A 23,543-nucleotide genomic window follows, 5' to 3' on the forward strand; every position below is an offset into this window, starting at 1 on the left:
ACTGCTGCTATTTTTAATTACCTTTCTTTATTTGCCTCCCTAACTTCTATCCCTGTTTAAAAGCTTGAGAGCAACTCATTTTACTTGTTAATGTGTAAGCATATGTTCTACTGTCCTTGGAATAATTTAACCTGTTATATTGGATCTTGATTTTGACTATTAAACATTAGAGATTCCCAAGACTTTTTTCCTACTAAACCATTTTCCAAAAATATAATTATAAGGCACTTTGGATTCTAATTAGTACAGATCTGATTAAATAGCCTATGATGAAAGTTAAATCCTATAAAGCACTGCGATGAATGTGTACAGTCATGAAAACTAGCTTAAACTAGGAAATGTTAGGATGAGTCACTCAGATCAACCTCCAAGCAGTAAAACAGCAAATTATTTTCTGTTACCAACCGCTGATGAAGAATATTGAGATGTTCGGTTTATTTAACTAGCCGTTAAAGGATCTGAGCAGAGTGACATAATCTGATTTTCCATTTTCAAAGGATCATTTTGACTGCTAAGTTGAGAATAGACTTTAAAGTTATGCAATTCTAAGTACAGAAACCAGTTAAAGGCAATTGAAATATTACAGTAGGAGATGATAGTGTCTTCACCCGCAAGGTAAATATGCATATAGTTGTGTTGCAAAGTGGCAATATAGTAGATGTATTTCAGTAGATTACATGTAGAGCATTAGGGGTGTCGAAGATGTTTCTAACTCCATCTGTCCGTCTATCTTGTATACTTGTCTGCATATCTATCTTTTCATTTACTTGTTTATTTATGTTCCCCAAGAAACTAAAATGATGGAATTGTTATTAGTTAAGGCAGGAAAGAGCACAGGTTTGGAAGAGAGAGGGTAATTAAGAGATTTAGTTTTGAATAGGTTAAGTTTAAATTATCTACTATTTATATAAGTAGTGATGTAATGTAGAAAGTGAATACCGAGGTTCAGAGAAAAGTATGAGTTACAAACATAAATTTTGGAATCATAAGCATATAACATTTTATTTTTCAGGCCATGAGACTGGATGTGATCCAAGAGAGTGAGTGTGGAGTACAGACATCCAAAGACAAAACCCCATGACATACTAGTATTACAAAGTTTAAGTAATGAGGAGGAAGCCTCAAAGAAGACTGAGAAGAGTGGCCAATAAGATAGGAGCAAGTCAGCAGAATATGGTGCTTCAGATCCAAGTGAAAACAATTGATTCTGAAACCAAAAAGGAAAGAGAAGAAAGTTTCTGGTTCCTCATACCTTAAAATCTCTACAATATTCATTCATTTGTATCTGGGATTCTGTATGGCATTTATGCACCAGAATCAGCTGTGGAAGATTATTGAAGAAGATGAAACTAAACTGAAGAAGAAAAATATTCAAGATATCCTAAAGCTTATGAAGACTTGAGTAAAAATGCCCAATAATAATAAATATGACAATAAGCCTGATTTTTCTAGATTACTTTTTATAACACTGCTGACCTCACATAAAGAGACTGTCACTTCAATCACAAATTTGTTTTCACAAAACTAAAGGTATGTAAATTACATTTCCAAGTAAATTAACACAGAAGAGGCACAATGGATACATAATTAACTTTAGGAATGTTTACTCAGATTTAAAAATTAAATAACTAAAACATTCATTTATTTTTTCCCATATTCATTGAACTAACATTAAAGATTTATTTACTATGTCCTAAGTGAAAATATTATGGAAGCAAATAGGATTGAGCAGAGGTGGGGGCAAGGTAAGGCACATCTGACAATATGACCTTCAGGCTATAATTTAAAAAGTGAAAAAAAGAATGTTCAGGCAACATATCAAGCCAGTAGGTACAGTGGAAAATGGTGGGAGGATGCCGTCATAGGAACAGCCCATAGAAAACAATTACAAAACTGAAATGTCAGAAGGAAAGTGACATCATCAACAGCATGTTGTTATAGCAAGGCGGGGAGGATGATAGAAAGTGGAGTAAGAAAAGCAAAGAGTAGACAGTTCTGGAAAGGACTTTTATGTCAAGCTAAGGATTTTGGATTTTGTCCTTTAAATCATGGATAGATTTTTCAGCATAGATATGGAATGATCGACTTCGTTCATTATAAAGATATTGTCAACAGTTCAATGGAGTCAATTCATCCAGTTGGGAACGAATATCAATCAAGCTGGCTGTTTTAGCATCATGTAGACAACATAACTGGTTGATTGAGTAATTTAAATTTTCAACCAGTTGTTTTGACATGTGTATACATAGCCTCAAAATAAAAATGATATTTTTAGCGTGCCTGATTTAGTACATAATTCTTTGTGGCAGCTATCTTTAAGAGTCAGTTCTATCACAAATCTTACAGGTGCAAAATGTGTGTGTTTGTGTGTGTGTGTGTGTAATATTATACTTTAATGAAAGTGAGTATAATGAACTACATAAAATGAAATAGCATTAGCAGCTAAACAAAAAATGGGACAGTTAAAGCTTTTCAAAAATATAATCACAAGCTTTGTTAAATAGTGACAGTAAAGGATGATAGAACAAAACTTTAGGTTGTATTTTATGTTACCATTCAACTGAGGTGATCCTAAACTTCCTGCCTAGTAGTCAATGAGTAATTCACTTATTTTTATGCACAAAATCACATGCATTTAAAACTGATTCATGCTTTCTTGCATTATTTATAGCAAGTCTAATTTAAACAGGATATGATATTGAACACTAGAAATAAGAAAAAGTATTACAAAAGAGGATTGATATAACATAGACCTAGAAATCTGCTTGATGCTTATTTCTGTGTCTACTCTACATTGGAATTTAAGGGCATAATTAAAGTCTTCAACATTTCAATTTGAGAAAACAAGAGAACATTGGGGTTTATTGTCCTAATGATATCATATTTCATTATAATAGCAAGCTGCAAATAAATCAACAGCTATTTGGCAGAAATGAGAGGGGGTTTGTAGAAAGGTTAAAAATTGAATTAGATATTTTTACAGTTGCCACTAACACTTTGCTTTTCTTGCTTGCTCACATATTTATGAGCAAAACATTTTGCCTGAAATTTCTCCAATAAGCTATCAACAAGCAAACAAAATATCAGAATATAAATAATGCTAGTGCACAATATTTTTTTGTGATTTCAAAAGACTTTGGCCTATACAAATCTGAAGTGAAGCCCTATCAGATCATGTGGACTTAAATAAGGAAGATGTAATTAAACAAACAAACATAGGGCTGTAACGAAAGTAGGGCTCAGGAATCTGAGGAGGCACATGATAAATGCTCACTACCAACCTATGTATTGGTCTTAATAATCCAAAAGGTCTTTTAAGACAGTGGATAACTAAAGAGACCTCAGTTATCTGATATGTTTCTTCTTGTCAATAACCCTAGCCCCCTTAATACTGTGTAACACCCTCTCTAAAAATATCTCGATTTGGTTAATAAATTATATGATCAACGATTTATAATGGGTAGCACTTTCTTTAACATTTCTTTTTGCCATCCACTGAGCTTTACCTTTTCCTGGGAACACTATGTTCTCTTATCTTGGAGAGTTTGAGTTGAAATCCTTTTATTCAATTGTAAATGTGATTCAAGCAATGGTTCTCATTCTCTTCCTACTTTGAAGGGAACATGTGGGCTGGTAAAGATGTCATGTATAAATTTAAAGCATATTCTTGGCAGCAACCTGCACGAAATAACCAGAATCTATCTGTAGATTTTACAGTGCTAATTGCCAGGTGCTGTATTTTATAAAATGTTGAGAGTCCACACAAATGATAAAAGTGCCAGATGGGGCTTGTCCAACAAGAAACCTCAAAAGCTTTTCCCTCCTTTGAGTACAGCAAATTACTCTAAATATTTTTGTGGGTATTATTTGTAACTTCCATTATGGTGATGGAAAGGAAGTGGATTGAAAAAGAATTAGAAAAATATTTTAAAATTTAGCCCATTTAAATTTCTCATTAATTTTACTGCATACTTCTAGCCTTATAATGTCCTATCATCTAAACCTATACTGATGGAAGGCATATTTTTGTATATGTGCATATAAAGTATAAATTCATTATATAAACATGGAACATAACATCTAAAGACATATATAAATGCTCGTGATAAAACCAATTCTTCTAACACATCACTTTTTATCCATCAGTCTACAACACAGAATTAAATATTATTAACATTTACTATATTTCCCTATCACATGCTTATTATCTACACCTTCATTGTTCAATGTTAAATATTATCACTGACTTTGTCCTATCAGTAGATGAGAGTATAGTTCTCTTAAACTACATTGACTTTTGTTTCCCAATATGCTGAAAACAGGCATATTACTAGTTAGTTGAAGCAATAACATTGTTTTCATTGTTTTGATAATGGCCACGATAGCTTCAAATTGGTCACAGCAATTTTTTGTAATGCAATATTGTAACTAAAATTTGTGTTTTAATATCTCTTTGCAATACATTCTTTCATACAAATCCTTAGATATGTTTTGCATCAGTGACAACTGGGGCAATCTGACCATTGTAATTTTTTTCTCTCATTTTAAAATAATTTTATGCAATAGACTAATTTTTAGAGCAGTTTTAGGTTCACAGACAAATTAAGTAGAAGATCCAGAGATTTCCCATATCATCCCCTTTCCCACATATATGGAGCCTTCCCCATTATCAACCTCTCTCACAAGAGTGGTATATTTGTTACAATCCATGAACCTATATGCATGTATTATCACCCAAAGTACATAGTTTACATTAGGATTCACTGTTAGTGTTGTGCATACTATGGGTTTTGACAAATATACAACAACATGTATCCACCATTATAGTTCAAATAGAGTAGTTTCATTGTCCTAGAATTTCTCTGTACTCTGCCTATTTATCCCTCCTTGCTAAGCCCTTCAAACCATTGCTCTTTTTATAGTCTCCATAGTTTTGCCTTTTCAGAATGTCATTTAGTTGGCATCACACAGTATGCAGCCTTTTCATATTGGCTTCTTTCACTTAGTGGTATACATTTAGGAATCCTTCATGTCTTTTCATGACTTGATAGCTCATTTCTTTTTAGCACTAAATAATATTCCATTGCCTGGATGCATCACAGTTTATCCATTCACCTCATGAAAGATAAGTTGGTTGCTTCTAAGTTTTGGCACTATGAATAAAGCTGCTAGAAACATTCAGATGCTGGGTTTTGTGTACAATAAGTTTTCAGCACATATGGGTAAAAATCAAGAATCATGAAAGCTAGACCATATGGTAAGAGTATGTTTAGTTTTCTAAGAAAGTGTCATACTGTCTTCCAAAGTGGCTGTACCATCATTTTGCATTCCCTCTGGGAATGAATGAGCATGAGTGTTCCTTTTGTTCCACAATCTTATTAGGTTTTGTTGTTGGTACTTTGGATTTAGGCCATTCTCACATGTTTATAGTGGTATCTCTCTTAGTTTAATTTTCAATTTGTAATAATATATGATGTTCAGCATCTTTTTATGTAGTTATTTGTCATCTGTAAATCTTTCTGGTGAGGGGTCTGTTCAGGTCTTTTGACCATTTTTTAGTTGGGTTTTTTATTTTTTTTACTGTTGAGTTTTAAGAGTTTTTGTAAATTTTGAATGACCATCATTTATCAGATATGTCCTTTGCAAATATTGTCTCCCAGTCTGTAAACTTTTCTACACTTATATATTGACAGTGTCTTTCTAATATCAGGGGATTTAATCGTAATGAAGTCTTGTTAATCACTTCTATCTTTCATGGTGTTGTGTTATATCTGAAAGATTGTTTCCGTATACAAAGTCATTTAAATTATCTCCTATGTTATCCTCTAGGAATTTTATACTTTTGCATTTTACATTTACATTCATGATCTAATTTGAGGGTTTTTTTGAGAGGTATAAGGTCTGTGTCTATATTCATTTTTTTCCATATGGATGTCCAGTTGTTCCAGCATCATTTATTAGAAATGTTGACAGCTGTAGTAAAACCTCAGTTCTTGTCTTCTTAGTTAAAAAACAAATAAACAAGAGACACCCAGCAATGGAGATGCAGCATAGAACAATTTATTGCCAAAGAGAAATAATATTCTGAAAGCCAGGTGCAGAATAGGCAGTACACCCTGAAAGAGGACTCAGGGCAGACTGCTTATGAGGATGAGACAGTATTGACTGTTACTGGGGAAACTCCTTTTATGGGAGTCTTACATGATTTTCCATAAGGGGGTGGGAAGAGGTGTTGCTAGTAAGCATGTTCTGGGTGGTCCTCTGGGTGCACATGTGCAGTAGCTGACATGCTTGTTCATACATCACAGCATCTTAAATATTCACCCAGTGGTATGTTTTTACTATTATAATGAGCAAAAGGTCAGTTTTAGGGCAGGTAAAATCAAAATGTGCATGCTCTCTACAGGGGAAATTTCCAACTGGAGATAGCTATGCTTTAATGAGCTTGACTAAAATGCTAATGCTGGGGCTCGTACAATTGCCACGTCCTGAAGACATGGTTACTTCCTTAACTACCTATCCTGCCTCAGTAATACTATCTTTGCTTCGCTGTATTGTTTTGCCCCTTTTTTAAATTAGTCGACTATATTTTTGTTGGTCCTTTATGGGATTCGCTATTAATGAATGAGAACTCATTAGTCTGTCTATTCTTTTATCCACTATCTTGATAATCTGCAACTTTATAGTCAGTCTTAAAGTTGGGTAGTGTCAGTCCTTTAACTTTGCTCCTCTTTTTTTGTATTGTTAGCTATTCTGGGTTTTTGCCTTTCCACATAAACTTTAGGATTAGTTTATTGATATCACAAAACAACTTGCTGAAATTTTTGTGATTCTGTTGAAATATAGATCAAATGGGAAGAACTGACTGCTTTCACAAGAGTATTTTTGTTTTGCTTGTTTTCCTCATATTGTTCTTGTAAATTTTTTGTTAACTTTCTACCTAAATATTTTATTTGGGGTGTTAATGTAAAAAATATCATTTTTAAGTTAATATTCTCCTTTTTCATTGCTGGCTGTATTAGTCCGCTTATCTGCTATCACAAAATACCACAGACCAGTTAGATTAAACAACAGGTATTTATTTCTCACAGTGGAGGAGATTTCCAAGATCAAAATTCTGGCCAATTAAGTTCCTGGTCAGGGCTGGCTTGCAGACAGCCACCTTCTGGCTGTGTTCCTGTATCCTCACAAAACAGAGAGTATATTTTTTTTTTGTCTCTCTTCCTCTTCTTAATAAAATCATCAATCCCATCATCAGGACCCCAATTCCATTACCTTATTCAACTTAAATTACTTACTAAGGCCCATTTCCAAATAATTATATTGGAGGTTAAGACTTCAAAATGTATTTCTTTTTTCTTTCTTTGAGAGAGTGTATCACTCTGTCACACAGGCTGGAGTGCAGTGGTGTGATCTTGGCTCATTGCGGCCTCAGCCTCCCAGGCCCAATCAATCCTTCCACCTCAGCCTTCCAAATAGCTGGAAATACAGGCACATGCCACTATACCCAGTTAATTTTTTCTTTAAGAGTCAAGGTCTTACTATGTTGTCCAGGCTGGACTCAAATCCCTAGGCTCCAGTGATCCTCCAGCCTTGGCCTCCCAGAGTGGTTGGATTACAGTCATAGGCTACTGTGCCCAGCCCAACTGATGGGATACAATTCAATCTATAGCACTGGTATAAATGAAATGACAGACTTTTGTACTTTAACCTTATATCCTGAAACCTTGCAATAATTGCTTATTACTTACAAAAGTTTTTGTCATTTTTTTCAGATTTTCTACATAGACAATTATACATCTGTGAACAAAGATAGTTTATTTCTTCCTTCCCAGTGAGTATATATTTTACTTTTCTTGCCTTACTGAATTAGTTAGGGCTTCCAGTATGATGTTGAAAAGGAGTGATTGAAAGAAATATTGATATTGTTTGTTTGCTCCTGATATTACTGGGGAAGCTTTTGGTTTTTCACAATTAAGTGTAATGTTATTTGTGAGTTTTTTGACGGTATGCTTTATAAGGTTGAGAAAATTCTCTTCTATTTCTAGTTTGCTAAAAGATTTGTTTTTATCATGAATGAATGTTGGGTTTCGTCAAGTGCTTTTTATGCATCTAATTTTTCTTCTTTAGCCTGTTTGTGTACTAGATTACATTAATTGAATAAATTATTGAACCAGCCTTGTGTAACTGGGATAAATCCGTCTTGGTCATGATGCATTATTCTTTCTATATATTGGTAGAATTGATTTGCTAATATTTTATTGAGGATATTTGTATCTATTTTGGTGAGAGATATCGATCTGTACTCTTTTTTTTTTGTAATGTTTTAGGTGTTGGTATTTGAATAATGCTGATCTTATAGAATGAGTTAGAAAATAGTTCCTCTGCTTCTATATTTTGGAACAGTTTGTAGATATTTTATATATATATATATATATATATATATATATATATATATATAATGTTTGATAGAATTCACCAATGAATGTGTCTAGGTCTGGTGTTTTATGTTTGGAAAAGTTATTCATTATTAATTTAATTTCTTTAATAGATATAGGCCTTTTCAAATTGTTTATTCTTGTGTTGATTTATTACATTGCATCTGCAATGGGCTGAATTGTGTTTTCCAAAAATTCGTGTGTCGAAGACTTAACCCTCAATATGATTGTATTTAGAAATACAGCCTTTACAAAAGTATTTAGAGTTAAATGATTTCCTAAGAGTGGGGCCCTGATACAACAAGATTACTGTTGTTTTATTTTGTTTTGTTTCGTTTTAAGAAAAGCTCTTCTCGAAATAATAAGAGCTATCTATGACAAACCCACAGCCAGTATCATACTGAATGGGCAAAAACTGGAAGCATTCCCTTTGAAAACTGGCACAAGACAGGGATGCCCTCTCTCACCACTCCTATTCAACATAGTGTTGGAAGTTCTGGCCAGGGCAATCAGGCAGGAGAAGGAAATAAAGGGTATTCACTTAGGAAAAGAGGAAGTCAAATTGTCCCTGTTTGCAGATTACATGATTGTATATCTAGAAAACCCCACTGTCTCAGCCCAAAATCTCCTTAAGCTGATAGGCAACTTCAGCAGTCTCAGAATACAAAATCAATGTGCAAAAATCACAAGCATTCTTATACACCAATAACAGACAAACAGAGAGCCAAATCATGAGTGAACTCCCATTCACAATTGCTTCAAAGAGAATAACATACCCAGGAATCCAACTTACAAGGGATGTGAAGGATCTCTTCAAGGAGAACTACAAACCACTGCTCAATGAAATAAAAGAGGATACAAACAAATGGAAGAACATTTCATGCTCATGGGTAGGAAGAATCAATATCGTGAAAATGGCCATACTGCCCAAGGTAATTTATGGATTCAGTGCCATCCCCATCAAGCTACCAATGACTTTCTTCACAGAATTGGAAAAAACTACTTTTAAGTTCATATGGAACCAAAAAAGAGCCTGCATTGTCAAGTCAATCCTAAGCCAAAAGAACAAAGCTGGAGGCATCACACTACCTGACTTCAAACTATACTACAACGCTACAGTAACCAAAACAGCATGGTACTGGTACCAAAACAGAGATATAGACCCAATGGAACAGAACAGAGCCCTCAGAAATAACACCACACATCTACAACCATCTGATCTTTGACAAACATGACAAAAACAAGAAATGGGGAAAGGATTCCCTATTTAATAAATGGTGCTGGGAAAACTGGCTAGCCATATGTAGAAAGCTGAAACTGGATCCCTTCCTTACACCTTATACAAAAATTAATTCAAGATGGATTAAAGACTTACATGTTAGAACTAAAACCATAAAAACCCTAGAAGAAAGCCTAGGCAATACCATTCAGGACATAGACGTGGGCAAGGACTTCATGTCTAAAACACCAAAAGCAATGGCAACAAAAGCCAAAATTGACAAATGGGATCTAATTAAACTAAAGAGCTTCTGCACAGCAAAAGAAACTACCATCGGAGTGAACAGGCAACCTACAGAATGGGAGAAAATTTTCTGCCTTATGTAAGCATTTTATATAATACTATTTTCTTTACTTTCTTAGTGTATCAGTTTGTTATTGACTGAATGTTTGTGTGCCCTCAAAATTTATATGTTGAAATCCAATCTCCACTGTGTTTGTATTTGGAGCTTGAGCTTTTGGGTGGTAACTGGGTGATGAAGGTGGTGCCTTCATAAATGAGTTTACTGCCTTTATTAGAAGTCAGAGAGGTTACTCTCTGCTTTCTGCCTTGGGAAGATATAACAAGAAGGTGAACATCTGCAAAGATACCAGGAAGTAGATCCTCACCAGATACTAAAAATTCTGGTACCTCAAACTTGGATGCCAGAATCCAAAAGTGTTAGAAATAAATTACTCTTGTTTAAGACACCCAATTTATACTATTTCTGTTATATTGTCCCAAACACGGTTATACTTCTTTTGTTTTTTTTCTTTACCTTTTTAGTGACTTCTCCAGAGTGTAATATACACTTACAAATAATAAAAAAAATTTTCAAATAAAACTATACTCTTTCACAGCTGGTTCAAATGTCTTATAATATATAATAACAAAATAATTCCAGTTCTGTCACTGTGATTCCTTTCCTTGTGTCACTGCTGTCATTCATTTCATTTATTTATATGTTTACACACACACACACACACACACACACAGAGGCAGACAGTTGAACCTTAAACAACATGGAGTTTAGGGGTGCTGAACCCCTCAGACACACTTGAAAAATGTACATATAGCTTTTTGACTCCCAAAATTTTAACTGTGAATAGCCTACGGTTAACCAGAAGCCTTACTGTTAACCAAAGCAGTACATTAACACACATTTTGTATGATATATGTGTTATATACTGCCTTTTTACAGTAAAGTAAGCTAGAGAAAATAAAATATTATTCAAAAAATTATAAAGAGGAGAAAAGGTATTTACTACGAATTAAGTGGAAGTGGGTCATTATAAAGGCCTTCATCCTGTCACTTTCACGTTGAGTAAGTTGCAGAGAAGAAGGAAGAGGAGGGGCAGGTCTTGTGTTCTTTGAGGATAACAGAGGCAAAAAAAAATCCACATTTAAGTGCACCCACACAGTTCAAACCCATGTTGTTCAAGGGTCAACTATATATGTGTGTATGTGCATGTGTGTGTATACACTTACATATATAAGCATACATAATTGAATACATTTTCTATTACTATTTTAACCAATTGTTATCTGCTTGCTCAATTAAGAATAAAAAATGTTTTTATTTTACCTTCACTTATTTCTTCCGTTATGTTTTCCTTTTCTTTATGTAGATCCAATTTCTGACCTATACCGTTTTCCTTTTCTCTGAAGTTTTTTAAACATTTCTTGCAAGACAAGTCTATTGGCAAAAAAGTTCCTCAATTTTTGTTTGAGAGTCTTTATTTCTTCTTCATTTTTGAAGGATAATTTCATAGGGCAAAAATTGTGGGTTGGTGGGGCTTTTTTCCCTTAATATTTTAAATATTTCAGTATAATCTCACTTTGCTTGCATAGTTTTTGAGAAGTTGGATATAATTCTTCTATAAGCATGTTGGGTTTATTTCTTCTGGCTTTTTTTAAAAAACTTATCTTTATTCTTTACTTTCTTCAGTTTAAAGTTGATATGCATAGCTGTATCATAATAAACTATGCATTTGTTGGCATTCATCCTGTTGAGTGTTCTCTGAGATTCCTGGATCTGTGGTTTGGTGTCTGACATTTATTTGGGCAAAATTCTCAGTCATTATTACTTCAAATATTTCTTTTTTCCTCTCTCTGTCTCTTTTTCTTCTCCTTCTGGGATTTCCTTTACTAATATTTTACCTTTTGTAGTTATCCTAAGGTACTTGGATGTTTGGTTCTTTTTTCCTCAGTCTTTGTTCTCTTTGCTTTTCAACTTCGGAGGTTTCTGTTGAGACAGCTGTAAGCTCAGTGATTCTCTGCTCAGCTGTGCCCAGTCTACTGATAAGCCCATCAAAGGCAATCTTTATTTCTGAAACAGTGTTTTTGATCCTTAGCATTTATTTCTGATTTTTTCTTAAGAGTTTTAATCTCTCTACTTATATTGTCCATCTGTTCTTGTGTACTGTCTACTTTATCCATTAGAGCCTGTAGCATATTAATTATAGTGGTTTTACATTCTTGGTCTGATAATTGCAATATCCATGTTATATTTAAGTTTAGTTTTGATTCTTGCTCCCTCATCAAACAACGCTTTAGTAAAAGACTTTTATTAATGTGATGGTAAGGTGTGGGAAGAGGGGAATTTTTCTATATTCCTATACTTAGGTCTCAGTCTGAACTGAACCTTTACCTCTGAACTGTAAACTTCACAAGTTCCTCTCATCCTTCCAACCCCCTTGAGGGGGTCTTATTTAAAAAATACAGAATGCTTTGGCATATTTCAAAATGAACCCTCCCCCAACCCTCCCTCAAGACAAACTCAAGGTATTCTTCAATATTCATTCTGAGAATTTGGTCAGGGTCTTGGAGATAAAACTCACAAAAGGGTAGAGACTCCTCCATGATTGAGTTTTTATTTCTCAGTCTTGTTCACACTAAGCCTCCAGAAATTTGTCAAGTACTTTTTAGTTTTCCTATCCCAGGCCTGGTTCATGCTGGTTTTGCTCTAGTAAGTTTTGATTATCTGTATTTACCTGTCTGTCTCTAATGTGGGTTGGGCATGGGACAGCAATTTGCCGTGGGACTTCATTTCTTTGATGAACCCAGAAGGAATTACTTATTTTTTAGTTTTTTCAGCTTTTTACTTATTGTTACAAAGGAGAGCCAACATCCAACCTCCTTACACATGCCAAGCCAGAGAAAAGAAGCTGGCCACTCTCATGTTAATGTCTGTTAGAGGAGGCATTCTACAGGATTAAGGAACTAAGTCTGGTGACAGTAACCAAAGTGCATGTCGAATACTTGAGACCTCTTTAATTATCTGTTGTCTGAAAGATAGTTAGCATTATTAACCTCTTTTTGCTTGAGACATACTTCAGAAACCTTAGAACTCTTCTCCAATGTAGTTGGTTGGTAGTGCTAAGTAGGTCACAATCAGGTCCTGATCCACAACACACCAGATTTAGGACAAATTCCACAAAGATATCCATGACATGGTGAAAAAAAATAACTCTATGAATGAAAATGCCATTGTTAAGCTGATATTTTTCCATTTAACTTCTTTAAAAAAAATACAACAAACAAACAAAACAGTGCAATGGGAAAAGCATTTTGAATTATTACATGTATTCTTGTACCTTTATTCTTTTGTTAAATTTCATCAATAGTTTGTTCATTGAATTTTAAGTGAAAAATAAATTTCCTTAAACAGTATAGAGATATAACTTTATTATTTCTAGAATGCATTTTTCTGTTCCCCAGAGTTGTTTTTGTTTAATTTCTACCTTAGTATTTCAAATATTTCTGTTTCCTCCAGAGTCCATTATTTTCTCTCTCCTTAAAACTTGAGTTTTCTGTTTCAATGTTTTTCCTTAAAGTTTTCAAAATTTGTAGTTGTACATTTGCTCTGACCATATAGATAGGAAATCTATTTAAATTGTACTTTAAATAAAGGTGATACTCATGATGTGCAATCCTGAAACTAATTTATCTAGAGAAGAAGAATGAACTATTTGACATAAGAATAGACACCTTGATGATCTTTTTCTAAAAAAAAAGTACATTTTTCCGTTTACTATTATTTTAATTGTATATTGAGAGGGAGAGGAGATAATTCCAGTAGATAGCTTAAAGTCAATAAAATACAGAATTTATATGATGTGAGAACACTATTTCAGTTGCTAGACATTATGAAATTTTATTATAATAATCTCCTGTGCCCCTTTACTCTCAATAACTCTATTCTGCTCTACTTAATTATAGCTTTCAGCCATGCTCTTCCTCAGTCACCCACCCACTTCAAAGCATCGTGGACGTAATAGCAGCCACTGTTAGAGGAGCTATGCTTGAGAAAAACCTCACGAAGAACCCTAGAATTATAAAGACTAACATAAAGAACACACTACAAAAATGGCATCAAAGAGAAGGACAAAAAGAGGAGACCTTGTGGCCATAATTCAATTTAAAATCTCTATCCATGCAAAAAAAAAAAAAAAAAAAAAAAAACCCAGAAGAAACCTCAAGATATAAGACATCTTAAGATAACAGAAGTGATCAATTCTTTATCTTTATTTTGTCAGTTTCCCTGATTCTTTAAATCCACCCTGACTTTCCCCAATTTGTGCTATTTTAACTTATCAAGAACACTCTCTCCTCCTTCTACTCAAAGTTATATGATTGCAAAACCTAACTATGTTTTGGAATAAATTTTATAACCTGTCATCACGTTATAGTCAGCTTAAATAACAAATAAATTGATGCAGACAGTGGCTATAAGTGTTGTGATGGAAACCTACGTAGGAAATAAGTTTTTCTCTACACTTCATGAGATGCAAGGGATAAGGTGATGCCTGTACCATAAACAAAATCATTTACCCACTACTGCCTTTTATAAAAACATAAAAAAGCCCTCACATACAAACATGTAAAAGTTGATACAAAAGTTGAATATTCATCCTTAGAAATATTTAGACACCTACCTGCTTTCTCATTCATGCTACTTTGTCATCTTTCTTGATACTAAAAGAATTTCCCAAATTACTTTCCTGAAACCTTTGATCACAGCTCTCTTTACATGTAATTGCTCTCAACTTATGTAACATTTTTTCTCTTTTTAAACAAAATGTCTCTTTTTATGTACAGTTTTAGGTTTTTTGAAAGAATGAGAGGTTAGGACAAAGAGTCCCCACATGTGCCATAACAAATTTCCCTATTGATGTTTCCTTAGACTCCTCTTTGTTATGATAGTTTCTCAGACTTTCTTTTTTATTGATGACTATCTTAGTCCATTTTCTCTTGCTATAACTGAATACCAGAGACTGGGTAATTTATAAAGAAAAAGCATTTATTTCTTACAGATCTGGAGGCTGGGAAGTCCAGAGTCATAGGGGGAGATGGGCACACCTGATGAAGGCCTTCTAGTTATGGAGATTTTCCTTGGAATCCCAAAATGGCACAAGGCCTGCATGGCAAGTGGGCTGAACATTCTAGCTCAAGTCTCTCTCCCCTTTTATATCCATTAATGTCTCACCCTCATGGCTTCATCTAATCCTAATTACTCCCAAAAGGTTTCAGTTCTCAAATATCACAGTCACATTTATTATCCTCTTTTTCATTTTTTATTTTTATATTTTGTGTATACATAGCAGGTGTGTACATTTATGAGGTACATGAGATGCTTCAATATAGGCATAAAATGTGAAATAAGAACAACAGAAAGAATGTGGTATTTATCCCCTTAAGTATTTATTCTTTGAGTTACAAACAATCCAATTAACCTTTTTAAGTTATTATACAATGTACAATAAATTTATTATTGACTACAGTCATCCTATTGTGCTATCAAATAGTTAAGTCTTATTCATTCTTTCTAACTTTTTGTTACCAATTAATCATCCTCACTTCCACCCAACCCTCATACTCCCTTGCCAGTCTCTGGTAAACATCCTTTAGCTCTTTATGGTCATGAGTTCAATTGTTTTGACTTTTAGATCCCACAAATAAGTAAGAACGTGATATTTCACTTTCTGTGCCCTCTCTTATTTTGCTTAACTTAATGATCTTCATTTCTAATTATATTGTTGCAAATAACTGTATCTCATTCTTCTTAAAGCTGAATAGGACTTCATTGTGTATATGTACCATATTTTCTTTATCCATTTGTCTGTTGGTGGACACATAGGTTGCTTCCAAATCTTAGCTATCATAAATTGTGCTACAACACACATAGAAGTGCAGGTATCTCTTCCATATACTAATTTCCTTTATCTTGGATATGTACCCAGGAGTCAAATTGCTGGATCATATGGTAGCTCAATTTTTGCATTTGTGAGGAACCTCTGATCTGTTCCCTATAGTGGCTATAATAATTTACATACTCAACAACAGTGTAAAAGCTTTCTCTTTTCGCCACATCTTTGCCAGGATTTGTTATTGCCTGTCTCTTGGATGTGAGTCATGTTAACTGGGGTTACATAATACCTCATTGAAGTCGGAATTTGCAATTTTCTTATGGTCAATGATATTGAGCACCTTTTCATGTACATGTTTGCCATGTGTATGTCTTCTTTTGAAAAATGTCTACTCAAATCTTTTGCCCATTCTTTGATGAGATTATTAGATTTATTTCTTTAGAGTTGTTTGAGCTCCTTATATGTTCTGGTTATTAATCCTTTGTCAGATGGGTAGTTTGCAGATATTTTTTTCCCATTATGTGGGTTGTCATTTCACTTTACTAATTGTATTCTTTTCTGTGCAGAAGCTTTTTAACTTGATGTGATCCTATTTGTCCATGTTTGCTTTGGTTGCCTGTTCCTGTAGGGTATTACTCAAAAAGTTTTTGCTCAAACCAATGTCCTGGAGATTTTCTTCCATGTTTTCTTGTAGTAGTTTCATAGCTTGAGGTCTTGAATTTAAGTCTTTAATCCACTTTCATTTGTTTTTTGTATATCAAAAGAGATAGGGCTCTAGTTTTCTTCTGCATGTGGATATCCAGTTTTCCCAGCACAATTGTTTTACCCTAGTGTATGTGCTTGAAACCTTTGCTGAAAATCAGTTCACTGTAGCTGTGCAGATTTAGTTCTGGGTTCTCTGTTATGTTACACTGGTCTATGTGTCTTTTTTTATAGCAGTACCATGTTGTTTTGGTTACTATACCTCTGTCATATAATTTGAAGTCAGAGAAAGTGATTCCTCTAGTTTTGTTCATATGCTCAGGATAGTTTTGGCTGTCCTGGGTCTTTTTTGGCCCCATATAAATTTTAGAATTGTTTTTTCTATTTCTGTGAAGAATGTAATTGGTATTTTGACAGAAATTGCATTGAATATGTAGATTACTTTGGGTTGTATAAATATTTTAACAATATTGATTATGTTAAATGGACCTGATTGATATCTATGGAAATATGTATTAGTCTGTTCTCTCACTGCAATAAAGAACTATATGAGACAGGGTAATTTATAAGGAAAACAGGTTTAATCAGCTCACAGTACAGGCTTCTGCTTCTGGGGAGGCCTTAGGAAACTTACAATCATTGAAAAGGCAAAGCAGAAGCAAGCACATCTTCATATGGTCGTCAGGAGAGAGACAGAGTAAAGGTGGAGGTGCTACACACTTTCAAACAACCAGATCTCGTGAAAACTGTATGATGAGAACACTAAGGGGAAAGTCTGCTCCTATGATTCAATCACTTCTCACCAGGTCTGTCCTCTAACACTGGGGTTTACAATTAGACATGAGATTTGAGTGGAGACAGAAAGTCAAGCCATATCACTCTCCATCAAAAGACAATCGAATATACTTTATTCTCATTATCACATAGCATTTATTCTAAAATAGATTATGTAATTGGAAGTAAGCACTCCTCAGCAAATGCAAAATAAGTGAATCATAACCAACAGTCTCTCAGACCATAGCACAATTAAGTTCAAAATAAAGACTAAAATATTTACTCAAAAACATACAATTACATGGAAATTTAACCTGCTTCTGAATGTTTGGCTAAATGATTAAATTAATGCAGAAACCAATATTTGAGAATAATAAGAACAAAGACAAAATATGCCAGAATCCCTGGGGCACAGCTAAGGCAGTGATAACAAGGAAATTTATAGCACCAAATACCTACATCAAAAAGTTAGAAATATCTCAAGTTAACAATCTAACATCACAACTAAAGAACTAGAGAAGCAGGAGCAAACAAATCACAAAGCTAGCAGAAGACAAGAAATAATCTAAATCAGAGTTGAACTGAAGAAGACTGAAATGTGAAAAACCATTCAAAAGATCAATGAATCCAGGAGCTAGCTTTTTGGAAAAATTAGTAAAATAGATAGACCACTAGCTAGACTAATAAAAAAAGAGAAGATTCAAGTAAACACAATCAGAAAAAAAAGGGAGACATTACCACTGACCTCACAGAAATACCAGCAACAATCAGAATATTATGAACACCTCTATGCACATAAATCAGAAAATCAAGAAGAAATTGATAAGTCTCTGGACATTTCAACTCTCTCAAGACTGAACCAGGAAGAAATTACATCTCTGAAAAGACCAAAAACTAGTTCTGAAATTGAGAGAATAATAAGTAGCCTACCAATCAAACAAAGCCCAGGACCAGATGGATTCACAGCTAAATTCTATCAGATGTACGAAGAGCTGGGGCCATTCCTACTGAAACTATTTCAAAAAAATAAGGAAAGGGACTCTTCCATAATTCACACTATGAGGCCAGTATAATCCTGATACTAAACACTAGCAGAGATAAAACAACAACAAAAACTTCAGGCCAATATGCTTGATGAACATTGTTGCAAAAATCCTCAACAGGCTACTCACAAATTGAATCCAGAAGCACAGAAAAAAAAAGCTTAACCACCACAATCAAGTAGGCTTAATCCCTGGGATGCAAGGTTGGTTCATCATTTGTGTATCAGTCCATTTTCACACTACTGTTAAGAAATACCCAAGACTGAGTATTTTTTTTAAAGAAAAAACATTCAATTAACTCACAATTCCACATGGTTGGGGAAGCATCAGGAAACTTACAATAACGGCAGAAGGAGAAGCAGGAACGTTCTTCGCAAGGCAGCAGGACAGATAATGAGTGTAACCAGGAGAAATGCCAGATGTTTATAAAACCATCAGATGTCATGAGACTTACTCACTATTATGAGAACAACATGGGAAAAACTGCCCTCATGATTTGATTACCTTCACCTAGTCCCACCCTTTACATGTAAGAATTGCAATTCAAGATGAGATTTTAGGTGTAGACACAGCAAAATCATATCATTCATCTCTGGCCCCTCCCAAATCTCATGTCCTCATATTTCAAAACACAATGATGCCCTTCCAACAGTCCCACAAATTCTTAGCTCATTCCAACAATAAGCCAAAAGTCTCAGTCCAAAGTCTCATATGAAACAAGACAAATCCCTTCTGCCTATGAGCCTGTAAAATGATAAGCAAGTTAGTTACTTCCTAGAAACAATGCAGGTACAGTCATTGGGAAATACACCCATTCTGAATGGAAGAAATTGTCAAATCTAAGGGCCTGCAGGCCCATGCAAGTTCAAAATCTGATAGAGTAGCCATTAAACACAAAAGTTCCCAAATGATCTCCTTGGACTTCATGTCTCACATGCAGGGCATGCTGATACAAGAGCTGGGCTCCCACAGCCTTGGGCAACTCCAACCTTCTGGCTTCGCAGGGTACAGACCTATCCCAGCTGTGTTCATGGGCTGGCATTGAGTGTCTGCATCTTTTTCAGGTACACTGTGCAAACTGTTGGTGGATCTACTATGCTGAGGTCTGGAGGACAGTGGCCCTCTTCTTACAGCTCCACTAGGTAGTGCCCCAGTGAGGATTCTATGTGTGGGTGCCTACCCCATATTTCCCTTCTCCACTTCTCTAGCAGAAGTTTTCTATAAGGGTGCCACCCTTGCAGCAAACTTCTGCCTGGATATCCAGGTCTTTCCATACATCCTCTAAAATGTAGGCAGAGAATCCCAAACCTCAATTATTGACTTCTGTTCACCCACAGGCCCAACATCAAATATAAGCTGCCAAGCGTTGGGGCTTGCACCCTCTGGAGCAGTGGCCTGAGCTGTGCATTGACCCATTGTAGTCACTGTTGGAGCTGAAGGAGCTGAATACAGGGCACAATATCCTGAGGCTGCACAGAGCAGTGGGGACCTGGGCCTGGTCCAGGAAACCATTTGTTTCTCTAGGCCTCTGAGCCTGTGATGGGAGGGGCTGCTGTGAAGGCCTCTGACATGTCTTGGAGACATTTTTTCCCATTTTCTCAGTAATTAACATTCAGCTCCTGGTTACACAAATTTCTGCAGCCTGCTTGAATTTTTTTTCCCAGAAAAATGTTTGGTTTTTTTTTTCCTACTTCATAGTCAGGCTGCAAATTTTCCAAACATTTATGCTCTGATTCCTCTTGAACACTTTGCTGCTTAAAAATTTATTCCACCAGTTACCCCAAATCATCTCTCTCAAGTTCAAACATCCACAGATCTCTAAGGCAGGGGCAAAATGCTGCCAGTCTCTTTGCCAAAGCATAGCAAGAGTCACCTTTGCTCCAGTTTCCAAGTTTCTCATGTCCATCTGACACCACTTCAGCATGGACTTCATTGTCTATATCACTATCAGCATTTTGATCAAAACCATACACCAAGTCTCTAGAAAGTTCCAAACTTCCCCACATTTTTCTGTTTTCTGAGCCCTCCAGACTGTTCCAACCTCTAACTGTTACCCAGTTCCAAATTTGCTTCCACATTTTGGGTTATCTTTATAGCATCACCCTGCTACCTCAGTACCAATTTACTGTATTATTCTGTTCCCATTGCTGCTATGAAGAAATACCCAAGACTGGGTATATTATAAAGAAAAGAGGATGAATTGACTCACAGTTCCACATGGCTGGGGAGGCCTCAGTAAACTTACAATTATGGCAGAAGGCACTTATTTACAGGGTAGCAGGAGAGAGAATCAGTGCAAGCAGTGGAAATGCCAGACACTTATAAAACCGTCAGATCTTGTGAGATTCACTCACTATCACAAGAACAGCACAGAGGAAACCAGCCACCCCCATGATCTGACAGGTGGGGATTGCAATTCAAGATGAGATTTTGGGTGGGGACACAGCCAAACCATATCAATATGCAAATCAAGAAATGGGACTCATCACATAAACAGAACTAAAGACAAAAACCACATGATTATATCAATAGATGCAGAAAGGCTTTAGATAAAATTCACATTCACTTATATTAATAATGCTAGATAAACTAGGTATTGAAGAAACATACCTTAAAATAATAAGAGCTATATATGACAAACCCACACCCAACATCATACAGAATGGACAAAGTCTGGAAGCATTCCTCTTGAAAACCAGCACAAAACAAAGATGCGCCCTCTCACCACTTTTATTCAACATAGTATTGGAAGTTCTGGCCAAGGCAATTGGGAAAGAAAAAGAAATAAAGGACATTCAAATAGAAAGATAAAAAGTCAAATTATTTCTGTTTACAGATGGCATAATTCTATATCTAGAAAACCCCATCGTCTCAGCCCAAACGCTTCCAAGACTGATAAACAACTTCAGCAAAGTCTCAGGATACAAAGTCAATGTGCAAAAATCACATCCATACACCAACAGTCAAACTAAGAGCCAAATCAGGAAAAAAATTGCATTCACAATTGCCACAAAAAGAATAAAATATCCAGAAATACAGCTAGCTAGGGAGGTGAAAGATCTCTACAAGGAGAAATATAAACCACTGCTTGAAGAAATTAGAGATGATACATCAAATGGAAAAGCATTCTATGCTCATGAATAAAGAGTACATATCTTGAAAATAGCCATACTGCCCAAAGCAATTTATAGATTCAACGCTATCCCCATTTAACTACCGTTGACATTCTTCACAGAAATAGAAAAACTAGTTTAAAAATTCATATGGCACCAAAGAAGAGCCAGAATAGCCAAGGCAATTCTAATCCAAAAGAACAAAGCTGAAAGCATCATGCTACCCAATGTCAAACTATACTTCATGCTACCATAACCAAAACAGCATGATACTAGTACAAGAATAGACACACAGACCTATGAAACAGAATAGAGAACCCAGAAATAAGATTACACACATGCCACTATCTGACCATCAGCAAATCTAACAAAAACAAGCAATGAAGTAATAATTGCCTATTGAACAAATGATTCTGGGATAACTGGCTAGCCATATGCAGAAAATTGAAACTGGATGCCTTCCTTACACCATATACAAAAATTAACTCAAGATGGATTCAAGACTTAAATGTAAAACCCCAAAACTACAAAAACTCTGGAAGATAAACTAGGCAATACAATTCAGGATATAGGCATGGGCAAAGCTTTCACGGCAAAGACCAAAAGCAATCGCCACAAAATAACAATTGATGAATGGGATCTAATTAAATTAAAGAGCCTCTGCACAGCAAAAGAAGAATATCAACAGAATAAACAGACAATATAAAGAATGAGAAAATTTTTGCAAACTATGCATTTGACATGGTCTAATATCCAGCATCTATAAGAAATTTAAACAAATTTACAATTAAGAAAACAAACAACCCCATTAAAAAGTGGGCAAAGAATATGAGCAGACACTTTTCAAAGAAGACATACATGTGACCAACAATTATATGAAAAAGAAAACCCTCAGCATCACTGATAATTAGAGAAATGCAAGTCAAAACCACAATTAGATGCCACCTCACACCAGTCTGAATGACTATGATTAAAAAGTTTAAAAATAACAGATGCTAGTGAGGTTTGGGAGAAAAAGGAACACTTACTATTGGTGAGAGTGTAAGTTAGTTTAGCCACTGTGGAAGGCAGTGTGGCAAATTCTCAAAGACGTAAAGACAGAAATACAATTTGACTCAGTAATCCTATTACTAGGTATATACCCAAAGGAAAACAAATTGTTCTGTTATAAAGGCACATGCATGCATATGTTCACTGCAGCATTATTTACCATAGCAAAGACATGGAATCAACCTAAGTGCCCATCAATGACAGAGGGCATAAAGGAAATGTGATACCTATACACCGTAGAATACTATGCAACTATAAAAACAAAATGAGATCATGTGCTTTGCAGGGACATGGATGGAGCTAGAGGCCATAATTCTTAGCAAACTAATGCAGGAACAGAAAACAAAATACCACTCGTTCCTTTTCTTATAAGAGGGAGCTAAATGATGAAAACATACGGACATATAGAGGGGAACAACACACATTGGGGTCTTTTGGAGGGTGGATGGTGGGGGGAGAGAGAGGATAATGACAAACAACTAATGGGTTCAGACTTAAAATATTAATGATGAAATAATTTGTACAAGAAACCCACATGACACAAGTTTATTTATATAACAAACCTGCACTCGTACCCCTGAACTTAAAAGAAAAGTTAAATATATAGATAATAGATAGATTGATGAATAGATAGATAGATAGATAGATAGATAGATAGATAATTTTCAATCCATGAATATGTATGAAATATTTTTTCATATTTTGGTCTCCTCTTTAATTTTTTTCCTCAGTGTTTTATCATTTTCATTATATAGATCTTTCACTTCTTTTGTTAATTCCTAGATATTTAATTTTACATGTGACTATTGTAAATAGGATTACTTTCTTTTGTTGTTTTTTTCTGATTAAGAAATCAAATTTATTGAATTTTATTACTGAAAGTTGAAAACACGTATGAACCAAAACCAATAAAAGAATATACCTTTTCATGAACTGTAGTATTATGTGAGTGCTACATTGATTCTGAACAATTAGGGGCTGCAAAAATGAAATGCCTGTGACTAGATAGCAATACT

The sequence above is a fragment of the Nomascus leucogenys genome, chromosome 12 (genome assembly GCF_006542625.1).
Source record: "Nomascus leucogenys isolate Asia chromosome 12, Asia_NLE_v1, whole genome shotgun sequence".
NCBI classification, from domain to species: domain Eukaryota; kingdom Metazoa; phylum Chordata; class Mammalia; order Primates; family Hylobatidae; genus Nomascus; species Nomascus leucogenys.